The sequence below is a fragment of the Pseudopipra pipra genome, unplaced genomic scaffold (genome assembly GCF_036250125.1).
Source record: "Pseudopipra pipra isolate bDixPip1 unplaced genomic scaffold, bDixPip1.hap1 HAP1_SCAFFOLD_162, whole genome shotgun sequence".
NCBI classification, from domain to species: Eukaryota; Metazoa; Chordata; class Aves; order Passeriformes; family Pipridae; genus Pseudopipra; species Pseudopipra pipra.
The window spans coordinates 35,835-57,501 of record NW_026990641.1 but is presented as its reverse complement, the minus strand read 5'-3'; the positions used below and the strand labels follow the sequence as shown (position 1 = coordinate 57,501).

Below are 21,667 nucleotides of genomic sequence, written 5' to 3'. Positions count from 1 at the left end.
CCCAGTGGCTGGGCAGGAACGGAGGGGCTGGGGCGTCCAATCCATCGGCCCAGGCGGCACCAGGAGTTCCTGGAGTTCCTGCAGGGGAGAGCCTCAAGACAACAAAGGATTATGGAGATCATTTTAAACTTCAATAGGCATATCTCCTGGAATATGGGGACTTTGGCAAGGCCTACTGGTGCAACAAGGACACACTCAAGGCTATCTATTAAAAGCATCTACCAGCACTCAAAAGCTATCACTATCCTTCTGTCAGGGGGAACTCAGCAAACTCTGTTGGCCAAGAGCCTCCAGGAGCATTTCCAGCTTTTGGGGCTCTCTTTTAACCATTTCTCCCATCACTGTAGCTGGGACTCTCACCTGCCCTACAGGGGGAACAGCCCACAAAGGTCACTTGCAGGGATGCCATTAACTCAAAGTCCCTTCTCAGGGGGGTCACTGCACACCTTGGCCTTTGTTTGCCCTCCCCACCAAACATGATTCCAACAGTTCTCAGAGGTCTGGCAGACCCAGAGCTCTCCTCAGGGAATGCTTCAGCTGCTTAAAGGCTGCCCTTGCACCATCTAGCCAAGGCAGCAAATGCTTACAGGCTGTTTGAGAAGTTGGCATAACAGTCTTACCACACATCCAGAGAGAGCAATCCAGAGTCCACCCCGTCCTATCATTCCCAGCAAGGCAGTTCATGGGCTGTCTGGGGCTCAGGAGGAGTCAGGGGGCTTCTTTTCTTCCTTCCGGCTTTCTGGATTTTCTCCTGCCAAAGCAAAGGTTTCTTGGCTTTCCTTGCTCAAGGAGATGCAGCAAAGGCCATCTTTGCAATCCAATATTGGAAACTGCTTCAGGTTGTCATTCAAGGTGGTTCTCTAAGGTCCTGCACTCATCAATCATCTTGGACATTGGTTTTCTTGGCAGGTTCTTGCATTCACATCCTACAAGCAAACCAGGATGAGCAAATTTAGCTGTTACTGCAACCAATCCAGTCTGGCATTCTGATTTTAAAGGATACTGGCTTTGCCTTACCAGGAGAGATCCCACATCAGGGGTAATACCTACAGGTTCTGCCCTCTTCCACTCTCCTGCAATTCCACAGGCCCACACCACAGGAACAACTGCAGCTGCCACTTCAGTCGGGACCTTGCTGCTGACAGGAGTTATTCCCTGCACAACAAGAGCTGCTGCTTGGACACATTTAGTTTCAGCAATTACAGTTTCAATATCCCCAGTTTTCCATTTCATTTCTGCCTCAACTTTTCCACTCAATCTCTTCCTAGCAGAGGTTTGGGTGAGTTTGGCAAACAGACAAACTGAGGAATTCCCCAATGTTTTCCCAGTTTAACCCCTGTCACACCAATCACCTTAACACTGCCAGTCCTTCATTCTCCCTCTATTATGTTAAGGCCTGAGGAAGTTGGACCTGTGTCTGACCAGGACAAGTGCAAACCAAATGCTGGGGACTGGAACACACACCTGGCACTCCTGCAGCTCTTACCATTACATTCAAGAGAAAACAGCCAATTGGACCATCACTGCTCATTTCTTAATCCCAATCCCACACTGCTTTGGCACTTGGAGCACCACTTTTAGAACCCAATTACAGTCCATTAGAGAGCTCCATGTCTAGCAGGGACAGCTACCCCTGGGATACTCTCAGCAATGCCTGAATCCATGGCAGGGACCTTGCTTTGAGCTCCCCAGGGCCGGGCACCCCGAGGATCTCCCCGAATAATCCTTTCGGTGCGCGCTGGAGTCCTCGGGGTGCCCCAACCCGGGGGGCACCAACAGCACTGTCCCTCCAGGGGGCCAATTTGGTCTCAAGCTTGCCATGGACAGCCCAAAAGGCATTTCAAGAGGCCTTCTTTGGAACCCCCCAACGGGTACAGGGGGGAAGCCACAAGAAGGCCTCATTTCTAAAGGCAGGGGGATCTTGCCTGTGTCCCAGACTGGTCCGGGGATCTGAGGCCCTTCCCGAGAAAATCTCGGTGCCGGCGTGAAGGGCCAGAGATCCCTTGGAGCCACGGGAGAGCAGGCAGAGTCCCTCCTGGGGGGCCAATTTTCCTGCCTGAATTCAGCTCTTCAAAGAAGCCTCTGAGACTCAGCTGGTGAGTTTTAGAAGCCAGGCATTCCTTGCTTACAACACCCTGCCATGATCCCAGCCCCACGGGGGTCCTGGCAATCAGCTCCCAAAGGGCACACACAGCTATCTCTACTGCAGCTGATGGGAGGGATCAGCATTACAGGAGGGTTCATTTTCCTTCCCTGCATTCCTGTTCCACAGTCAGGACATTTTCCAACACTTATTACCACACACACCTACCCTTAGAAGGTTTCCAAGGGGCTTCACTGAGGGCCTTCCCAGGTCTGCTCTGTCTGGAGCCCTCAAAGTCCTCAGTGCCTGCCTTAGGAACCTCAACACAACTCACCTGCTGACACAGCAACTTGTTGCTGCTTGGCTCATGCCTCAGTTCCCTTCTTCCTTCTTTCTTCACCTCCCTTGCTTGGTCCCTTTCAATCCCTTGGCTCAGCTCTCTGCAGTTTCCAGGCTACATCCCACTGCAAAAAGGATCAGCTCTTGTTACATCTCAACATGCACATATCATTCCCACTTTACCCTAAGGATCCACTTTGTTCTGCTCACCAATCAAAAGGAGCTTTCCGAACTCAAGAATAACAGACCCCAGGTCCTTTTTCTGCAACTTCAGCTGCTATAAATGTGACCCACAAGACCTGGAAAGGCCCTTCCCACTTCACCTGCAGGGCTGGCAGTGCCACCACTGGACACGGACCCAGTGGCTGGGCAGGAACGGAGGGGCTGGGGCGTCCAATCCATCGGCCCAGGCGGCACCAGGAGTTCCTGGAGTTCCTGAGGGGAGAGCCTCAAGACAACAAAGGATTAGGAAGATCACTTTTTCCTTTCATAGGTCTTTCTCCTGGAATATGGGGAGTTGGACAAGGCCTACTGGTGCAACAAGGACACACTCAAGGCTATCTATTCAAAGGATCTACCAGCACTCAAAAGCTATCACTGTCCTTCTGTCAGGGCAAACTCAGCAAACTCTGTTTGCCAAGAGCCTCCTGGAGGATTTCCAGCTTTTTGGGCTCTCTTTTAACCATTTTTCCCATCACTGTAGCTGGGACTATCACCTGCCCTACAGGGGGAACAGCCCACACAGTTCACTCGCAGGGATGCCATTAACTCAAAGTCCCTTCTCAGGGGGGTCACTGCACACCTTGGCCTTTGTTTGCCCTCCCCACCAAAGATGCTTCCAACAGTTCTGAGACATCTGGCAGACCCAGAGCTCTCCTCAGGGAATGCTTCAGCTGCTTAAAGGCTGCCCTTGCACCATCTAGCCAAGGCAGCAAATGCTTACAGGCTGTTCTTAAAAGCTGGTATAAAAGTCTTACCACACATCCAGAGAGAGCAATCCAGAGTCCAGCCTGTCCCACCATTCCCAGCAAGGCAGTTCATGGGCTGTCTGGGGCTCAGGAGGAGTCAGGGGGCTTCTTTTCTTCCTTCCTGCTTTTCAGGTTTTTCTCCTTCAAAAGCAAAGGCTTCTTGGCTTTCCTTGCTCAAGCAGATGCAGCAAAGGCCATCTTTGCAATCCAATACTGGAAACTGCTCGAGGTTGTCATTTAAGGTGGTTTTCTCAGGTCCTGCACTAATCAATCATCCTGGCCATTGGTTTCTTGGCAGGTTCTTGCATTCACATCCTACAAACAAACCAGGATGAGCAAATTTAGCTGTTACTGCAACCAATCCAGTCTGGCATTCTGATTTTAAAGGATACTGGGTTTGCCTTACCCATATAGATCCCACATTAGGAGTAATACCTACAGGTTCTGCCCTCTTCCACTCTCCTGCAATTCCACTGGCCCACACCACAGGAACAACTGCAGCTGCCACTTCAGTCGGGACCTTGCTGCTGACAGGAGTTATTCCCTGCACAACAAGAGCTGCTGCTTGGACACATTTAGTTTCAGCAATTACAGTTTCAATATCCCCAGTTTTCCATTTCATTTCTGCCTCAACTTTTCCACTCAATCTCTTCCTAGCAGAGGTTTGGGTGAGTTTGGCAAACAGACAAACTGAGGAATTCCCCAATGTTTTCCCAGTTTAACCCCTGTCACACCAATCACCTTAACACTGCCAGTCCTTAATTCTCCCTCTACTGGGTTAAGGACTGAGGAAGTTGGACCTGTGTCTGACCAGGACAAGTGCAAACCAAATGCTGGGGACTGGAACACACACCTGGCACTCCTGCAGCTCTTACCATTACATTCAAGAGAAAATAGTGAATTGTACCATCACTGCTCATTTCTTCTGTACCACACCAACATCATTCCAGGCCTCTCACTGCCAACCCTATGCTTCTCCCAGCAGCTCCAGTGGCACCAAAACTTGTCCTGAAGGCACAAAGGCTCCTTTTGGGAGCACCATGACCCACCCAGACTGTAGCACTGGAATTCCATCTCCTGGACAAGCTGGGAGTAGCAGGGAAGAAAAACAAGGACCTTACAGGTCAATTGGGGGCACCTCTTCATCCAACAGCAGCTCCAAGAAAGGTACTGAGTCAACACCTCACCAAAGACACAGGAAAACAACTGCCAACACCTCGACAATCACTTCAGTTTTCAACTGATAAAGCAACACTGAAGAAAAGCTTTTCAGACACTTGGCAAGACTCCATCCCACTTTAACCAGTGTGTGGCACTTGTTCCCAGCCTCCTGAGGTTCATTTCCCACCTCACTCAGGGCTGCAGTACACCTGGTTCTACACACACACACAGGGAGCTGCTGCTCCTGCATTCCAGTCTCCTGGTTCCCCTTGCAACTCCTCCAGCTGTTTGCCCAGCTCTCCAGTGCCCATTCCTTTGCCCACTGCACTTGTTCACAGCCCCAGGGCTCCCAGGGCCACCCTGGGCTCTCCCCTGCCCTGACACTCAGGGCCCTTTCCCAGCCCCGACTCCATCCAGCACTGACCCAGCTGCTGCACCTGCAATTCTCCTGCTCCTGCCCTCCCTCTGCCTGCAAAACACCCCTGCCAGCTCCTGCACCCCACCTCTTACCTCCCAGCAAAGCAGAGCTGCATCCTCCTGGATCCTCCAGCTGGATGCTGCTGGCTCTGGGCAGCTCCCACCCTTCAGCAGGGGATGCCAAAGGCAGCTCTGGGGACTGGCCCCAGGGCAGGGACACCCACTCTGGCTCACACCAACACTCAGCCAGCTCAGGCCTGGGCTCTTCTGCCTGCAGGGCAACAAACAGCCAAGCAGGGACACTGGGACACTCCAAGGAAACAGGCAAAACAAACTCAGCAGCCTGGCACACCACAGCCCCCAGACCTGCCCAGGCTCCAGCTGCTGCACAGACCTGTGGCCACACAGGACCCAAACCCACCCCCAGCACAGACAACCCTGGGCAGGTCAAGCTGCTCATTCCCAAACACAACCAAACATCCATCCCACTGTCTGCCAGCCCCTGCTCCCAGCAATCCATCATCTTTCCCATTTCCTTTCTTTACAGGTCCTTCCATTCACATTCTACTATCAAACCATGATCAGCAAATTTAGCTGTTAATAAAACCAATCCAGCTTGGCTTCCTAATTTTGAAGGATACTGGGTTTGCCTTACCAGGAGAGACTCTGCCTTAGGGGTAATTCTTACAGCTTCTGTCCTTGTCCATTTCTTGGAATTCCACTGGCCCACACCACAGGAACAACTGCAGCTGCCACTTCAGTCAGGACCTTGCTGCTGACAGGAGTTATTATCCCTCTGTAAACACCAAACTGCTTCAATACAAACAATCTAGTGGACACTACAACTCCTTGGCACTTTCAGTGTAACCAGTGCAAGTCAGTTCCTTAGTTACACAAGGTTTTCTTCTCAAGTTGTAATTAATTAAGATATCAAAACAACAACAACTGTGAGATAAGAGATCCCCCCCAATGGTTCTACTTTTAGGGAAACAAAAACCCAAACCCCCATCCCCAGTACTACAATAGCTCAGGCTCCCAAAAAGGCCCAGAGGCTGGGCTGGGGCTTTTGGCTGCCCTGGAGCACAGGCAGGAACACGATGTCACCACCCCACAGCCACAGCTGAGAACCCAAAGAGCAGCCACACCAGCAGCTCCTGCCAGCCCTGCTGGGCTGGGCCTTGGGGAGGAAGGGCACTGGCCTTTCTTCCTGCCTAGGAGCAAAGAGCCTCCTTGCTGAGCACTTCTCCTGCCAAGGGCATCAGCTCAGATGGGAAGTTCATCAAGTGCAACTTCTTGGAATGAGAAAGATACTTGTTCCCTGGACAATCTCTTTCCAACTGAACTCAGAAGTACACACTAGAAGTTCAGGTATTGTCTAAAATTTCTTACAAGAACCTCTGAGACACAACTGGTGAGTTTCAGAAGCCAGGCAATCTTGTATTCCTACGCTCTTGAATCATTCCAGCCCACCAGTTGTCCTGGCAATCAGTTCCCAAAGGGCACACAGAGCTATCTCCACTGCAGATGATGGGAGGGGTCAGCATTACAGGAGGATTCATTTTCCTTCCCTGCATTCCTGTTCCACAGTCAGGACATTTTCCAACACTCATTACCATACACGCCTACACTTCGAAGGTCTCAGAGGGGCGTCACCGAGGGCCTTCCCAGGTCTGCTCTGTCTGGAGCCCTCAAAGTCCTCAGTGCCTGCCTTAGGAACCTCAACACAACTCACCTGCTTACACAGCAACTTGCTGCTGCTTGGCTGCTGCCTCACTTCCCTTCTTCCTTCTTTCTTCACCTCCCTTGCTTGGTCCCTTTCAATCCCTTGGCTCAGCTCTCTGCAGTTTCCAGGCTACATCCCACTGCAAAAAGGATCAGATCTTGTTACATCTCAACACTCAGATATCATTCCCCCTTTTTTCCTCACACTTGGCCATCAGGCCAGTGTCTCATGATTTAAAGCATAGTTTGACTCCTCAGTGACAACAACAGCTACAGCCCTGAATCCTAACACAGGCTGAGACACAAACACAGATGGGAACTCTGAAGGATCCACTTTGTCCTGCTCACCAATCCAAAGGAGCTTTCTGAACTCAAGAATAACAGACCCCAGGTCCTTTTTCTGCAAATTTAGCTTCTATCAATGTGACCCACAAGACCTGGAAAGGCCCTTCCCACTTCACCTGCAGGGCTGGCAGTGCCACCACTGGACACGGACCCAGTGGCTGGGCAGGAACGGAGGGGCTGGGGCGTCCAATCCATCGGCCCAGGCGGCACCAGGAGTTCCTGGAGTTCCTGCAGGGGAGAGCCTCAAGACAACAAAGGATCAGGAAAAGGATCATTTTAAACTTTAATATGTGTATCTCCTGGAAGATGGGGAGTTGGACAAGGCCTACTGGTGCAACAAGGACACACTCAAGGCTATCTATTCAAAGGATCTACCACCACTCAAAACTATCACTGTTCTTCTTTCAGGGGGAACTCAGAAAACTCTGTTTGCCAAGAGCCTCCAAGAGGATTTCCAGCTTTTGGGGCTCTCTTTTAACTATTTTTCCCATCACTGTAGCTGGGACTATCACCTGCCCTACAGGGGGAACAGCCCACACAGTTCACTTGCAGGGATGCCATTAACTCAAAGTCCCTTCTCAGGGGGGTCACTGCACACCTTGGCCTTTGTTTGCCCTCCCCACCAAAGATGATTCCAACAGTTCTGAGACATCTGGCAGACCCAGAGCTCTCCTCAGGGAATGCTTTAGCTGCTTAAAGGCTGCTCTTGCACCATCTAACCAAGGCAGCAAATGCTTACAGGCTGTCGGAAAAGTTGGCAGAACAGTCTTACCACACATCCAGAGGGAGCAATCCAGAGTCCACCCCATCCTACCATTCCCAGCAAGGCAGTTCATGGGCTGTCTGGGGCTCAGGAGGAGTCAGGGGGCTTCTTTTCTTCCTTCCCGCTTTCTGGATTTTCTCCTTCCAAAGCAAAGGTTTCTTGGCTTTCCTTGCTCAAGCAGATGCAGCAAAGGCCATCTTTTCAATCCAGTACTGGAAACTGCTCGAGGTTGTCACTTACAGGGGTTCTCTCAGGTCCTGCACTGATCAATCATCTTGGCCACTGGTTTACTTGGCAGGTTCTTGCATTCACGTCCTACAAGCAAACCAGGATGAGCCAATTTAGCTGTTACTGCAACCAATCCAAGCTGGCATTCTGATTTTAAAGAATACTGGGTTTGCCTTACCCATATAGATCCCACATCAGGGGTAATACCTACAGGTTCTGCCCTCTCCCACTCTCCTGCAGTTCCACTGGCCCACACCACAGGAACAACTGCAGCTGCCACTTCAGTCGGGACCTTGCTGCTGACAGGAGTTATTCCCTGCACAACAAGAGCTGCTGCTTGGACACATTTAGTTGCAGCAATTACAGTTTCATTATCCCCAGTTTTCCATTTCATTGCTGCCTCAACTTTTCCAGTCCATCTCTTCCTAGCACAGGTTTGGGTGAGTTTGGCAAATAGACCAACCGAGGAATTCCCCAATGTTTTCCCAGTTTAACCCCTGTCACACCAATCACCTTAACACTGCCAGTCCTTCATTCCCTCTTTGTTGTGTTAAGGACTGGAGAAGTTGGACCTGTGTCTGACCAGGACATGTGCAAACCAAATGCTGGGGACTGGAACACACACCTGGCACTCCTGCAGCTCTTACCATTACATTCAAGAGAAAACAGCCAATTGGACCATCACTGCTCATTTCTTAATCCCAATCCCACACTGCTTTGGCACTTCGAGCACCACTTTTAGAACACAATTACAGTCCATTAGAGAGCTCCATGTCTAGCAGGGACAGCTACCCCTGGGATACTCTCAGCAATGCCTGAATCCATGGCAGGGACCTTGCTTTGAGCTCCCCAGGGCCGGGCACCCCGAGGATCTCCCCGAATAATCCTTTCGGTGCGCGCTGGAGTCCTCGGGGTGCCCCAACCCGGGGGGTACCAACAGCACTGTCCCTCCAGGGGGGCCCAATTTGCTCCTAAAATGCAGGGGGATCTTGCCTGTGTCCCAGACTGGTCCGGGGATCTGAGGCCCTTCCCGAGAAAATCTCGGTGCCGGCGTGAAGGGCCAGAGATCCCTTGGAGCCACGGGAGAGCAGGCACAGAGTCCCTCCTGGGGGGGCAATTCTGCTGCCTGAACTCAGCTCTTCAAAGAAGCCTCTAAGACTCAGCTGGTGAGTTTTAGAAGCCAGGCATTCCTACCCACTTTGAGATATTTTAAGAGCTTACTGAGTGAAAAAACATCAAGGTTTTTCAGGGACATCTGACCTCCCACAGACAGCTCCTTTCTCCTTTCAGTACAAAATTATTTTCATGGAATCATTTAATAGGGAGTGCCCAGGAACCCCAGACTGTGCTTTCCAGAACAGAAAATAAACAGAGGGAAGGAGCTTTGCACGAGTGTAACATACTCCAGAACACACCTGACTTTTGTTTTACTCTTTATGTTCAAATATAGCAGAAGATGAAAACTCCAGCAGGAGAGCTGGCACATTACCCATGGTACCCTCAAAGCCCCTCTCATGAGGGCTGTAGGAAAACTGCAGTTGTGCGAGTCCCTTTTGCCTGCAGATGGCTGGGGATCCTCTCCATCCACCTTGTGCTCTCCCAACAGCAGAAAGGGGAACCTCAGGGACACGGTGGCACTCGACATCCTGCTGAGAGAACAAGGAAACCTTTAGCATAAAGGTGAGTTGGAATCTAAAACTTCCTTTCCTGGGAGCTTCGTGAAGCCTGCAACCAAGAGGGGGAAAATTTGCATCTCCTTTGGTGCAGGTGTCAACAGAGGCCAACAGAGCTTCCACCTTTTTCAGACAACCAGCCCCGCAGCCCTGCCACGGCTCCCCCGGGGTCACCCGGCAGGGAAGGGGCTTACCCGGCCCCCGCTGCCCAGCACAAGGCGCCCCTAAACGCCCCCCGGCTCCCCCGGTCCATAACCCAGCGGCCAAGGCGCTCTCCCCTCCGCAGCCCGGGCAGCAGCGGGGCACCACCCTCAGCCCTCACACACAACCGACCGCACCCCCCCCGCCGGCCCTTTATACCGCGGGCCGCCAGCGCTGCCCAATCAGCGCTCGAGCGCCGCCGCCCAATCCCAGCCCGCCTGGCCCTGCGGCCCCGCCCCGCCCGCTCAGCTGAGGGAGATCGGGAACTGGGGACAGGAACCTGCTGCTGGGGGAGACAGCCTGGAGATGGAATTGCACACGGGCACCTGAAGCCCAGGCGATTTGCTTGCCTTGGCAAGGCCCTGTCACAGGAAATCTTGCTCCCTGTCACAGGAAATCTCTGTTTCCCTGCCCATCCCTGGAGACAGGTGGCCCCTAAAATCCCCGGCAATCAGGAAGCACAGGCTGGAGGAGCTGGCAGGACCCAGTGGCCGTGTGTGCTGTGTGACACCGTGTCCTGCAGCCCCACGGACCTGCACAGCAGGGACAGGTCCTGGCAGCGTTTCAGTGCCGCGGCCAAAGCTGGGGCTCAGGGACAGCTGGGGCATGTGGCAGCTCTGGGAATCTCTGCCATGGATGGCTGGGCATTCCAGGACTGCCTGCTGGGCAAAGGAGCTTCTCTGCAGACTGTGGAACCAACAGGTCTCATGGACTGTAGGAAGCCAGAACTGCTGCAGGACTGTAGAGGAATCTGGGTCACAAGAGACAGTTCAAGGTCTCTAAGTCTGACCTCCTGCTCAGGCCACAGTCACCAATGGGATCGGACCGGGCTGCTCAGGGAGGGATCCAGTCATGTTTTGAAACATTCCACGGATGGGGATACCACAACCTCCCCAGGCAACCCGTTCCATGAGCGACTGTCCTGACAAAATACCTCCCCTCCTATGCGGTTGGCAGCAACAGCTGGGCTGGCAGGAGCAGAACCTCCCTGCTGGGCCATTCCCCAGCAGCCCAAGTGCCCTGCACAGGGCTTGGTGCGGAGGCCTGGGCGGCTCGTTCCTCCAGCTGGGCATTTTAGGAGCTGCCCTTGCCCCGTTACTGCCAAGTCCCTCTGGCAGTGGTGCAGCTCCTCAGCTGGAGTGCCTCTGAGGGACCCCCGGCCACGTTTCCCAGCAGCTGAAGGAAGGGAGGGTCACCCCCCAAGCTGGGCTGCCTTTCTCTCGCTGCCTTTTCCCCACCTTTACACTGCAGTGACAAGAGCTGCACTTTCCCAGGGAACGGGGCAGTGACAGGGCAGAGCAGCAGGCAGGAACCCCCTTCTTTTCTGCAGGCCACTGACTAACTGTGTGTGAAGGGACAGCGACTCTGGTACCAACTCCACCTCCCACTTCTTGTCACAGATCGATCTGAGGCACTTGTCAGGTCAATACCTGCTCTTTTCAGGAGCACCAGGCTTGTGGTCAGTGTCCTCATTGTAGCCCACGAATCCCTCTAGGTGTTAAATCAGCCTCCCTGTCCTGATTCTTCTCATGAAGAATTAGCATTTAATGAGATCTACAAACTATCCTGAGAGGGTCTATGTTACAAGCTCAGTTTGGCAGTGTTGCTATCCTGGAAAGTGTGGAACAGTGACTGTCAGTTTTCCTTATGCTGCTCTTAAACACCATCCCTACATTCCCAGGAGAACTCTGGAGGGAGAGACAGAATGTTTAAAACATGAAACCCTGGCATTGCAATTGTTATTTCTAAGGATGTGTTTCTATCTGATACAGTTGTTGGGGTGATTACTCTGGAGAGTGTTTTGTACCTCAGGCAGTAAGTCTGATGTATCAGCCTCCTCGTGAGCAGGAACCAGCAGGTTCCCCAAAGGAATGTTATGGCAGAATCTGTCAAACACAGCACGGAGGTGAGCAGGAGTGGTGCTTGTGCACAGCTGAAGTGAAGCACCCTTGGATTCGAACTGCTCTGGGAGATCTTTGTTGAGATGGGTATTTCTGCACAGCTTCTCGTGCCATGTTGAATTTAGAGATGAGCTGATAAAGGCAGTGACACTGTTCTGTCATCACTGAGCTTTTGAGGATTTCAAACCCCTTACTCTTAAGTCCAGGGGCTCGTTCCCGGGGGTCCGTGCTCGGGGGTTTGTTCCCGGGGCTCGTTCCCGGGCCCCGCCCGTGCCCGCTGCGGGTCCTGGCCGGTGCCGCCTCTCCCCCCGAGGTGGGATTGGGGCTGGGAACCCCCAGGGAACGGGACACGGTCCCGCTCGGGCCGGGGGAGCCGGGGCTGTGCCTTGGCACGGGAGAGCGGTGACCCCGGTGGGCACGGCCGGGACTGCAGCCCCGGGGCGCGACCCAAAAGCGGGGGATGGACCCCAAACCACGGCTGGGGTGAGAGAGTGTGTCGTGGGTGGCCATAACCACTTGTCCCTCCCGCAGTCCTCGGCCCTGTCGGTCAAGTCCTGCAGTGCGGACTCGCCGTTCCCGGTAGCCGGAGAGGGCTCCCATCCCCGGGCAGCCCCAACGCCCCTAAATCCCGCAGCTCCTGCTCCCGATCCCGGGGTGCCGGGTCTCCTCGTCCCGCCCCTGCCGCAGGTATCTGGACGAGTACGGCAGCAGCTACAGCCAGGCGCCTCTGCCTGTGCTCCTGGGCTCCACCAGGACCTTCCTCTCCATGGTCTCCACCAGGACCTTCCTCTCCATGGTCTCCACCTGCTGCATCTCCCCTGCACCCACCGCCTGCTTCCTGAAGGAGGTGGCACCCCTGGCACCAGTGGGCTCATCTCCGTGCTGCTCCTTGGCAATCCAGGCGAACCAATGACGCCTGCTTCCAAATTGCCAGCCACTCCCCCATACCACCACAGTGATCCTCAGATCTCAATTCGGTCAGACAAGACTCGACACATAAGGAGCGAAAATGGACATGAACTCTCCCATAAATGCATAAAGCTACTTTATTTTCAGTATACATTTCATTTTGAAAAATATAAATGCTAAAGTATCTCATCATTTCATCTTTTGATTCCATAAAAGTCACAATAGAAAGCTTCATAAAACTGTAAAATACTATAATGTTATAAGGAATTTCATGGTTTATATTACTGGAAAAAAAAATCACTTTAATAATATTTGAAACGTTTTCTGCTTGGTCCTGCTGCATTGCCGGGTCTGGGGCCGAGAAGCTGAGTAGCCAAGATTTCGGGTAAATTCCACAGATGATGGTGTGGGATGCAGGAGGATGCGGATCACATCCCGTCTCCTTCACAGCAAAGATTACTCATAAAAAATAAAACCCATAAAACCAACATAACCCTAAAGCAGCCAGATGCTTCGGAGCAGAAGGTGTTAATGGAACCGATCCAGCCCTGTGCCACGTCCTGGAGATTGTGGTGTGGTGGGTTTGGTTTTTTGTAAAAATCACATTATATATGGTACAATACATCTTTTACAGAAAGCCTGGCATCTAGAAATAAGAGGTAGAACTTTTAGATACTTCTGTATCTAAAACCCACAGAGCAATGCTCCGTGTTGCCCAAGGCCTCTCTATGCCACCAAAAGGAAAGGGACTTGGGTCCCAGCTCTTAAACCCGAAGGATAATTTAAGGATTTATCACCTAGGGGTTTAGGTCCTACTCCCAGGAATTACCAGTCTGGCAGCAGCACTAATTTATTGCTCTGATTTGTATTTCTCCCCTCCCAACTCACAACAAAACAGTATAGGACACCCTTAGTATATTAAAAAGTCAGCTCAAAGGCAAAAAAGCCAAGGTCAGCTGTGATTCCTCACTTAAAAGAGGAAAATGTAAAGTGGGAATGACTGAAAATAAAGATTACAATCAGCATTTATGGATATTAACATGAGAAATTAAAACCAAGAGAAGAGCACAAAAGCAAATCATCTAAGAAGGGAAATAAGTTAATGACCAACTGATCCCTGCCTGGGCAGCTTAATGACACAAATAATTAATTACTCTGTTAAGTGCTGATTTTTTTTGCAACTGCTTGGCACCTAAGGAAACAAACAGTGACAGGACAGCGCTGCAAATCCAGAACACCAGACTCAGAGGAAAAAAATAAATCCCACCATCAGCAGGTTAACACCAAGGGGGAGGGGAGGGGAGGGGAGAAAAGCACTTAAGCTGGAGGCAGCAGAAGGAACAACATTGATTTTGTAACCAGCAAAGGAAAAAAAAACCAAAACAAAACAAAAAGCTCACAAAAGCAAAATCTGTCATAAAGCAGAGGCCTGGAAATTAAAAAAGAGAGGAAAAAGAATAGAACAAGAAAAAGTACTTCTCAAGTAAAAGGAAAGATTAAAAAATTAAAAAAAAAATCACTCTAAATATATAGATATATATTTGTAGTGCAAGTCAGAGTCAAGCAGGCATGTGAGAGGTTAGTTCTACTCACTGTCAGCAGGTTTGCTATCACTTAGGAAAGGTTCCTGCTCCATGATGTCCATTGGTATTTTAATACTTGGGACTTTTTCTGAATAGGGGCAGTCAGACTGTGAAAGAAACGTGTAAAAGCTCTTAGAACATTCCCACTGCTCTCTCTCTTATCGTCTCCCACACATTAAAATTATCCTTCACATAGTTTCTGTAGGAACGGGGAAAAGAAAAGAAGGAAAAAGAGAAAAGCATTGTCCAGCTTAGTTTTGGTTGCCTGGTAGATTCCACTGGTTCCCCACTGCACCCCACTTCCCCTTGTCCTTCACACTCCAAAAGTAAAACAGACTGAAAGGATAATCTTGTGGAATTGTAAATTAACACAGATCTTCCCCTTTCCCACCCCACCAGCTTTTAAGACACCATCCCATTCTGCTTGGAGTCGGCTGCAGGAAATACAGACAGAAAACGGATCTGTGGGCAGACACAGCAGGGCACTGGCTGCTGGGAAAGCTCATCCAAACCCTTTATCCTACTGGCATTTCTGTAAAACCCCTTAGTTGTTCCCAGTTGCTCTATGAGGGCAGAGGTTCCGTATGCTGGGCTGGTTCAGCACCTCCTCTTTAATTGGGGTAAAGCCCAGCCTCAGTTACACCTCTAGTTCATCAATTCCAGGACCCTTGGAGGGATTCAGGATCCCTGGCCTGGCAGGACAAACAGCAACCAGGTCAGGAAGAGGCAAAGGGAAAAGCTGGAGGACCAGCAGGGCTTACACCCCACTGCCTTCTGTCACCCACCTGCTTCTGCTTAGCAGACGGTCCTTGGAATTATTCTGCTTTTTTAAAAATAAAGGAAACTTCTCATAGCCAAGGAAAGGCTGATATTGCCTAACTTGGCAAAGGCAGGAAGGTGGGATTTGCAAGAAACATTGGGACAGCAGCCCTGTGCCCCAGGACAGAAAGCCTGTGAGCTTTGGCTTTCAGGTGCAGTGTGTGGCACAGCCTGGGCACTCTGTGGGCAGGCAGGGCTTTCTGTGCTGGCACCTTTTCCCTGCGAGGAATCCTCATTTGGATCGGGTTTTGGGGGGGCTGCTAAAATGGCGGGGCGGGGCTGACCAAAGGGGGGACAGCAGCCCTGTTTCCCGGGACAGAAAGCTTGTGAGGTTTGGCTTTCAGGTGCAGTGTGTGGCACAGCCTGGGCACTCTGTGGGCAGGCAGGGCTTCCTGTGCTGGCACCTTTTCCCTGCGAGGAATCCTCATTTGGATCGGGTTTTGGGGGGGCTACTAAAATGACGGGGCGGGGCTGACCAAAGGGGGGACAGCAGCCCTGTTTGCCGGGACAGAAAGCCTGAGAGGTTTTGATTTCAGGTGCAGTGTGTTGCACAGCCTGGGCGCTCCGTGGGCAGCCAGGGCTTTCTGTGCTGGCACCTTTTCCCTGCGGAGAATCCTCATTTGGATCGGGTTTGGATCGGGTGGCCGGCAATGGCGGGGCGGGGCTGACCAAAGGGGGGGACAGCAGCCCTGTTTCCCGGGACAGAAAGCTTGTGAGGTTTGGCTTTCAGGTGCAGTGTGTGGCGCAGCCTGGGCACTCTGTGGGGAGTAAGTGGTCTGTTTCCTGGTATTCGAGCAAGCCACATCAGCTCATCTGCACCTAAGGACCTTGTGAGGTAACCAGGAGACGAGTTGAGGTTCTTCCTCGGAGATTTTTACTTCATGGAGGAGCTCCTTTCAGTTCAGCCCAGGTGAACGGAGCTGCACTGCAAGCTCTAATCATCTCCTCATTGAATGCAGCTGAGGGCGTTTGTGGGGGATTTAAACTGCGGGGAGAAACTGCTCCGAGCTCAGCCCGGCTGCCTTGAGAGGCATAATCAGCTGAGCGGGGGGTGGAGTCCAGGTGGTTTCTGGGTGATAGAAATTTGAGCAGGCAAAGAGGAGTGTGCCATGTTAGTAAGGCAGGGCACTTGGAGTAGCAGGTCGTCCAGGCAGAGGGAGTAAAAGAGAAGAACCACTCTCCTTCCCAGCTGTCTTTGGTGGCCTATGAGGTAGGTCTGCGGCTAATGGTTTTTCTGGAATAGGACTGAGAGTTTAAGTGGAGCACTTCATCAATAGACGGGGTGCAGTTCAATAGTGGAAAGAAAAGCTTTGCCGTGTGTCTGTCAAGTTCAGCTAATGGCCCACTTTTGGTATAAGGTGGGCAGGCAGGGCTTTCTGTGCTGGCACCTTTTCCCTGCGAGGAATCCTCTTTTGGATCGGGTTTTGGGGGGGCTGCTAAAATGGCGGGGCGGGGCGGACCAAAGGGGGGACAGCAGCCCTGTTTCCCGGGACAGAAAGCTTGTGAGGTTTGGCTTTCAGGTGCAGTGTGTGGCAGAGCCTGGGCACTCTGTGGGCAGGCAGGGCTTTCTGTGCTGGCACCTTTTCCCTGCGAGGAATCCTCGTTTGGATCGGGTTTTGGGGGGGCTGCTAAAATGGCGGGGCGGGACAGACCAAAGGGGGGACAGCAGCCCTGTTTCCCGGGACAGAAAGCTTGTGAGGTTTGCCTTTCAGGTGCAGTGTGTGGCACAGCCTGGGCACTCTGTGGGCAGGCAGGGCTTTCTGTGCTGGCACCTTTTCCCTGCGAGGAATCCTCATTTGGATCGGGTTTTGGGGGGGCTGCTAAAATGGCGGGGCGGGGCTGACCAAAGGGGGGACAGCAGCCCTGTTTCCCGGGACAGAAAGCTTGTGAGGTTTGGCTTTCAGGTGCAGTGTGTGGCGCAGCCTGGGGTGTCCGTGGGCAGGCAGGGCTTTCTGTGCTGGCACCTTTTCCCTGCGAGGAATCCTCATTTGGGTCGGGTTTGGATCGGGTGGCCCGCGGTGGTGGGCGGGGCTGACCAAGATGGGGGACAGCAGCCCTGTTTCCCGGGAGAGAAAGCTTGTGAGGTTTGGCTTTCAGGTGCAGTGTGTGGCCCAGCCTGGGGTGTCCGTGAGCAGGCAGGGCTTTCTGTGCTGGCACCTTTTCCCTGCGAGGAATCCTCATTTGAATCCGGTTTTGGGGGGGCTGCTAAAATGGCGCGTCGGGGCTGACCAAAGGGGGGACAGCAGCCCTGTTTCCCGGGACAGAAAGCATGTGAGGTTTGGCTTTCAGGTGCAGTGTGTGGCACAGCCTGGGCACTCTGTGGGCAGGCAGGGCTTTCTGTGCTGGCACCTTTTCCCTGCGAGGAATCCTCATTTGGATCGGGTTTGAGGGGGGCAGCCAAAATGGTGTGGCGGGGGGGACCAAAGCAGGGACAGCAGCCCTGTTTCCCGGGACAGAAAGCTTGTGAGGTTTGGCTTTCAGGTGCAGTGTGTGGCTCAGCCTGGGCACTCTGTGGAGAGCTAGGACTTTCTGTGCTGGCACCTTTTCCCTGCGAGGAATCCTCATTTGGATCGGGTTTGGATCGGGTGGCCAGCAATGGCGGGGCGGGGCTGACCAAAGGGGGGACAGCAGCCCTGTTTCCCGGGACAGAAAGCTTGTGAGGTTTGGCTTTCAGGTGCAGTGTGTGGCTCAGCCTGGGCACTCTGTGGGCAGCCAGGGCTTTCCGTGCTGGCACCTTTTCCCTGCGAGGAATCCTTATTTGGATCGGGTTTTGGGGGGGCCTGCTAAAATGGCGGGGCGGGGCTGACCAAAGCGGGGACAGCAGCCCTGTTTCCCGGGACAGAAAGCTTGTGATGTTTGGCTTTCAGGTGCAGTGTGTGGCGCAGCCTGGGCACTCTGTGGGCAGGCAGGGCTTTCTGTGCTGGCACCTTTTCCCTGCGAGGAATCCTCGTTTGGATCGGGTCGCCCGCGGTGGCGGGGCGGGGCTGACCAAAGGGGGGACAGCAGCCCTGTTTCCCGGGACAGAAAGCTTGTGAGGTTTGGCTTTCAGGTGCAGTGTGTGGCACAGCCTGGGCACTCTGTGGGCAGGCAGGGCTTTCTGTGCTGGCACCTTTTCCCTGCGAGGAATCCTCATTTGGATCGGGTTTGGATCTGGTGGCCGGCAATGGGGGGCCGGGGCTGACCAAAGGGGGGACAGCAGCCCTGTTTCCCGGGACAGAAAGCTTGTGCGGTTTGGCTTTCAGGTGCAGTATGTAGCACAGCCTGGGCACATTGTGGGCAGGCAGGGCTTTCTGTGCTGGCACCTTTTCCCTGCGAGGAATCCTCATTTGGATCGGGTTTGGATCGGGTGGCCGGCAATGGTGGGCGGGACTGACCAAAGGGGGGACAGCAGCCCTGTTTCCCGGGACAGAAAGCTTGTGAGGTTTGGCTTTCAGGTGCAGTTTCTGGCACAGCCAGGGCACTTCTGTGGGCAGGCAGGCTTTCTGTGCTGTCACCTTTTCCCTGCGAGGAATCCTCATTTTAATCGGGTTTTTGGGGGGCTGCTAAAATGGCGGGGCGGGGCTGGCCAAAGGGGGGACAGCAGCCGTGTTTCCCGGGACAGAAAGCTTGTGAGGTTGGCTTTCAGGTGCACTGTGTGGCACTGCCTGGGCACTCTGAGGGCAGGCAGGGCTTTCTGCGCTGGCACCTTTTCCCTGCGAGGAATCCTCATTTGGATCGGGTGTTGGGGGGGCTGCTAAAATGGCGGGGCGGGGGTGACCAAAGGGGGGGACAGCAGCCCTGTTTCCCGGGACAGAAAGCTTGTGAGGTTTGGCTTTCAGGTGCAGTGTGTGGCGCAGCCTGGGGTGTCCGTGGGCAGGCAGGGCTTTCTGTGCTGGCACCTTTTCCCTGCGAGAAATCCTCCTTTGGATCGGGTTTGGATCGGGTGGCCGGCAGTGGTGGGCGGGGCTGACCAAAGGGGGGACAGCAGCCCTGTTTCCCGGGACAGAAAGCTTGTGAGGTTTGGCTTTCAGGTGCAGTGTGTGGCGCAGCCTGCGGTGTCCGTGGGCAGGCAGGGTTTTCTGTGCTGGCACCTTTTCCCTGCGAGGAATCCTCTTTTGGATCGGGTTTTGGGGGGGCTGCTCAAATGGCGGGGCGGGGCTGACCAAAGGGGGGACAGCAGCCCTGTTTGCCGGGACAGAAAGCTTGTGAGGTTTGGATTTCAGGTGCAGTGTGTGGCACAGCCTGGGCACTCTGTGGGCAGGCAGGGCTTTCTGTGCTGGCACCTTTTCCCTGCGAGGAATCCTCATTTGGATTGGGTTTGAATCGGGTGGTCGGCAGTGGTGGGCGGGGCTGACCAAAGGGGGGACAGCAGCCCTGTTTCCCGGGACAGAAAGCTTGTGAGGTTTTGCTTTCAGGTGCAGTGTGTGGCGCAGCCTGGGGTGTCCGTGAACAGGCAGGGCTTTCTGTGCTGGCACCTTTTCCCTGCGAGGAATCCTCATTTGGATCGGGTTTGGATCGGATGGCCGGCAGTGGTGGGCGGGGGTGACCAAAGGGGGGACAGCAGCCCTGTTTCCCGGGACAGAAAGCTTGTGAGGTTTGGCTTTCAGGTGCAGTGTGTGGCACAGCCTGGGCACTCTGTGGGCAGGCAGGGCTTTCTGTGCTGGCACTTTTTTCCCTGCGAGGAATCCTCCTTTGGATCGGGTGGCCGGCAGTGGTGGGCGGGGCTGACCAAGGTGGGGGACAGCAGCCCTGTTTCCCGGGACAGAAAGCCTGTGAGGTTAGGCTTTCAGGTGCAGTGTGTGGCCCAGCCTGGGGTGTCCGTGAGCAGGCAGGGCTTTCTGTGCTGGCACCTTTTCCCTGCGAGGAATCCTCATTTGGATCCGGTTTGGATCGGGTGGCCGGCAATGGCGGGGCGGGGGTGACCAAAGGGGGACAGCAGCCCTGTTTCCCGGGACAGAAAGCTTGTGAGGTTTGGCTTTCAGGTGCAGTGTGTGGCGCAGCCTGGGCACTCTGTGGGAAGGCAGGGCTTTCTGTGCTGGCACCTTTTCCCTGCGACGAATCCTCATTTGGATCGGGTTTGGATCGGGTGGCCGGCAATGGCGGGGCGGGGGTGACCAAGGTGGGGGACAGCAGCCCTGTTTCCCGGGACAGAAAGCTTGTGAGGTTTGGCTTTCAGGTGCAGTGTGTGGCGCAGCCTGGGCACACTGTGGGCAGGCAGGGCTTTCTGTGCTGTCACCTTTTCCCTGCGAGGAATCCTCATTTGGATCGGGTGGCCGGCAGTGGTGGGCGGGCCTGACCAAAGGGGGGACAGCAGCCCTGTTTCCCGGGACAGAAAGCTTGTGAGGTTTGGCTTTCAGGTGCAGTGTGTGGCGCAGCCTGGGGTGTCCGTGGGCAGGCAGGGCTTTCTGTGCTGGCACCTTTTCCCTGCGAGGAATCCTCATTTGGATCGGGTTTTGGGGGGGCTGCTAAAATGGCGGGGCGGGGCTGACCAAAGGGGGGACAGCAGCCCTGTTTCCCGGGACAGAAAGCTTGTGAGGTTTGGCTTTCAGGTGCAGTGTGTGGCACAGCCTGGGCACTCTGTGGGCAGGCAGGGCTTTCTGTGCTGGCACCTTTTCCCTGCGAGGAATCCTCATTTGGATCGGGTTTGGATCGGGTGGCCGGCAATGGCGGGGCGGGGGTGACCAAAGGGGGGACAGCAGCCCTGTTTCCCGGGACAGAAAGCTTGTGAGGTTTGGCTTTCAGGTGCAGTGTGTGGCGCAGCCTGGGCACTCTGTGGGCAGGCAGGGCTTTCTGTGCTGGCACCTTTTCCCTGCGAGGAATCCTCATTTGGATCGGGTTTTGGGGGGGCTGCTAAAATGGCGGGGCGGGGCTGACCAAAGGGGTTACAGCAGCCCTGTTTCCCGGGACAGAAAACTTGTGAGGTTTGGCTTTCAGGTGCAGTGTGTGGCTCAGCCTGGGCACTCTGTGGCCAGGCAGGGCTTTCTGTGCTGGCACCTTTTCCCTGCGAGGAATCCTCATTTGGATCTGGTTTCGATCGGGTGGCCGGCAGTGGTGGGCGGGGCTGACCAAGGGGTGGGCAGCAGCCCTGTTTCCCGGGACAGAAAGCTTGTGAGGTTTGGCTTTCAGGTGCAGTGTGTGGCGCAGCCTGGGGTGTCCGTGAACAGGCAGGGCTTTCTGTGCTGGCACCTTTTCCCTGCGAGGAATCCTCATTTGGATCGGGTTTGGATCGGATGGCCGGCAGTGGTGGGCGGGGCTGACCAAAGGGGGGACAGCAGCCCTGTTTCCCGGGACAGAAAGCTTGTGAGGTTTGGCTTTCAGGTGCAGTGTGTGGCGCAGCCTGGGCACACTGTGGGCAGGCAGGGCTTTCTGTGCTGTCACCTTTTCCCCGCGAGGAATCCTCATTTGGATCGGGTGGCCGTCAATGGCGGGGCGGGGGTGACCAAAGGGGGGACAGCAGCCCTGTTTCCCGGGACAGAAAGCTTGTGAGGTTTGGCTTTCAGGTGTAGTGTGTGGCAGAGCCTGGGGTGTCCGTGGGCAGGCAGGGCTTTCTGTGCTGGCACCTTTTCCCTGCGAGGA

The 21,667-nt window shown here is 54.0% G+C and overlaps 1 long non-coding RNA gene across 2 annotated transcripts; it reads right to left on the bottom strand.

Annotated features, from left to right (window-relative positions):
* Positions 1–4,299: 4,299 nt before the first annotated feature.
* LOC135408064 (uncharacterized) lies at positions 4,300–8,026 on the bottom strand. 2 transcript variants are annotated; one of them, XR_010427214.1, is made up of 4 exons: positions 7,808–8,026; positions 6,701–7,263; positions 5,062–5,778; positions 4,300–4,476 (listed from the first exon to the last, which is right to left on the bottom strand). It is a non-coding gene; the product is annotated as an uncharacterized LOC135408064 (long non-coding RNA). The 2 variants fall into 2 exon arrangements; XR_010427215.1 differs by having other exon boundaries at positions 5,062–5,764.
* Between the last annotated feature and the right edge of the window lie 13,641 nt (positions 8,027–21,667).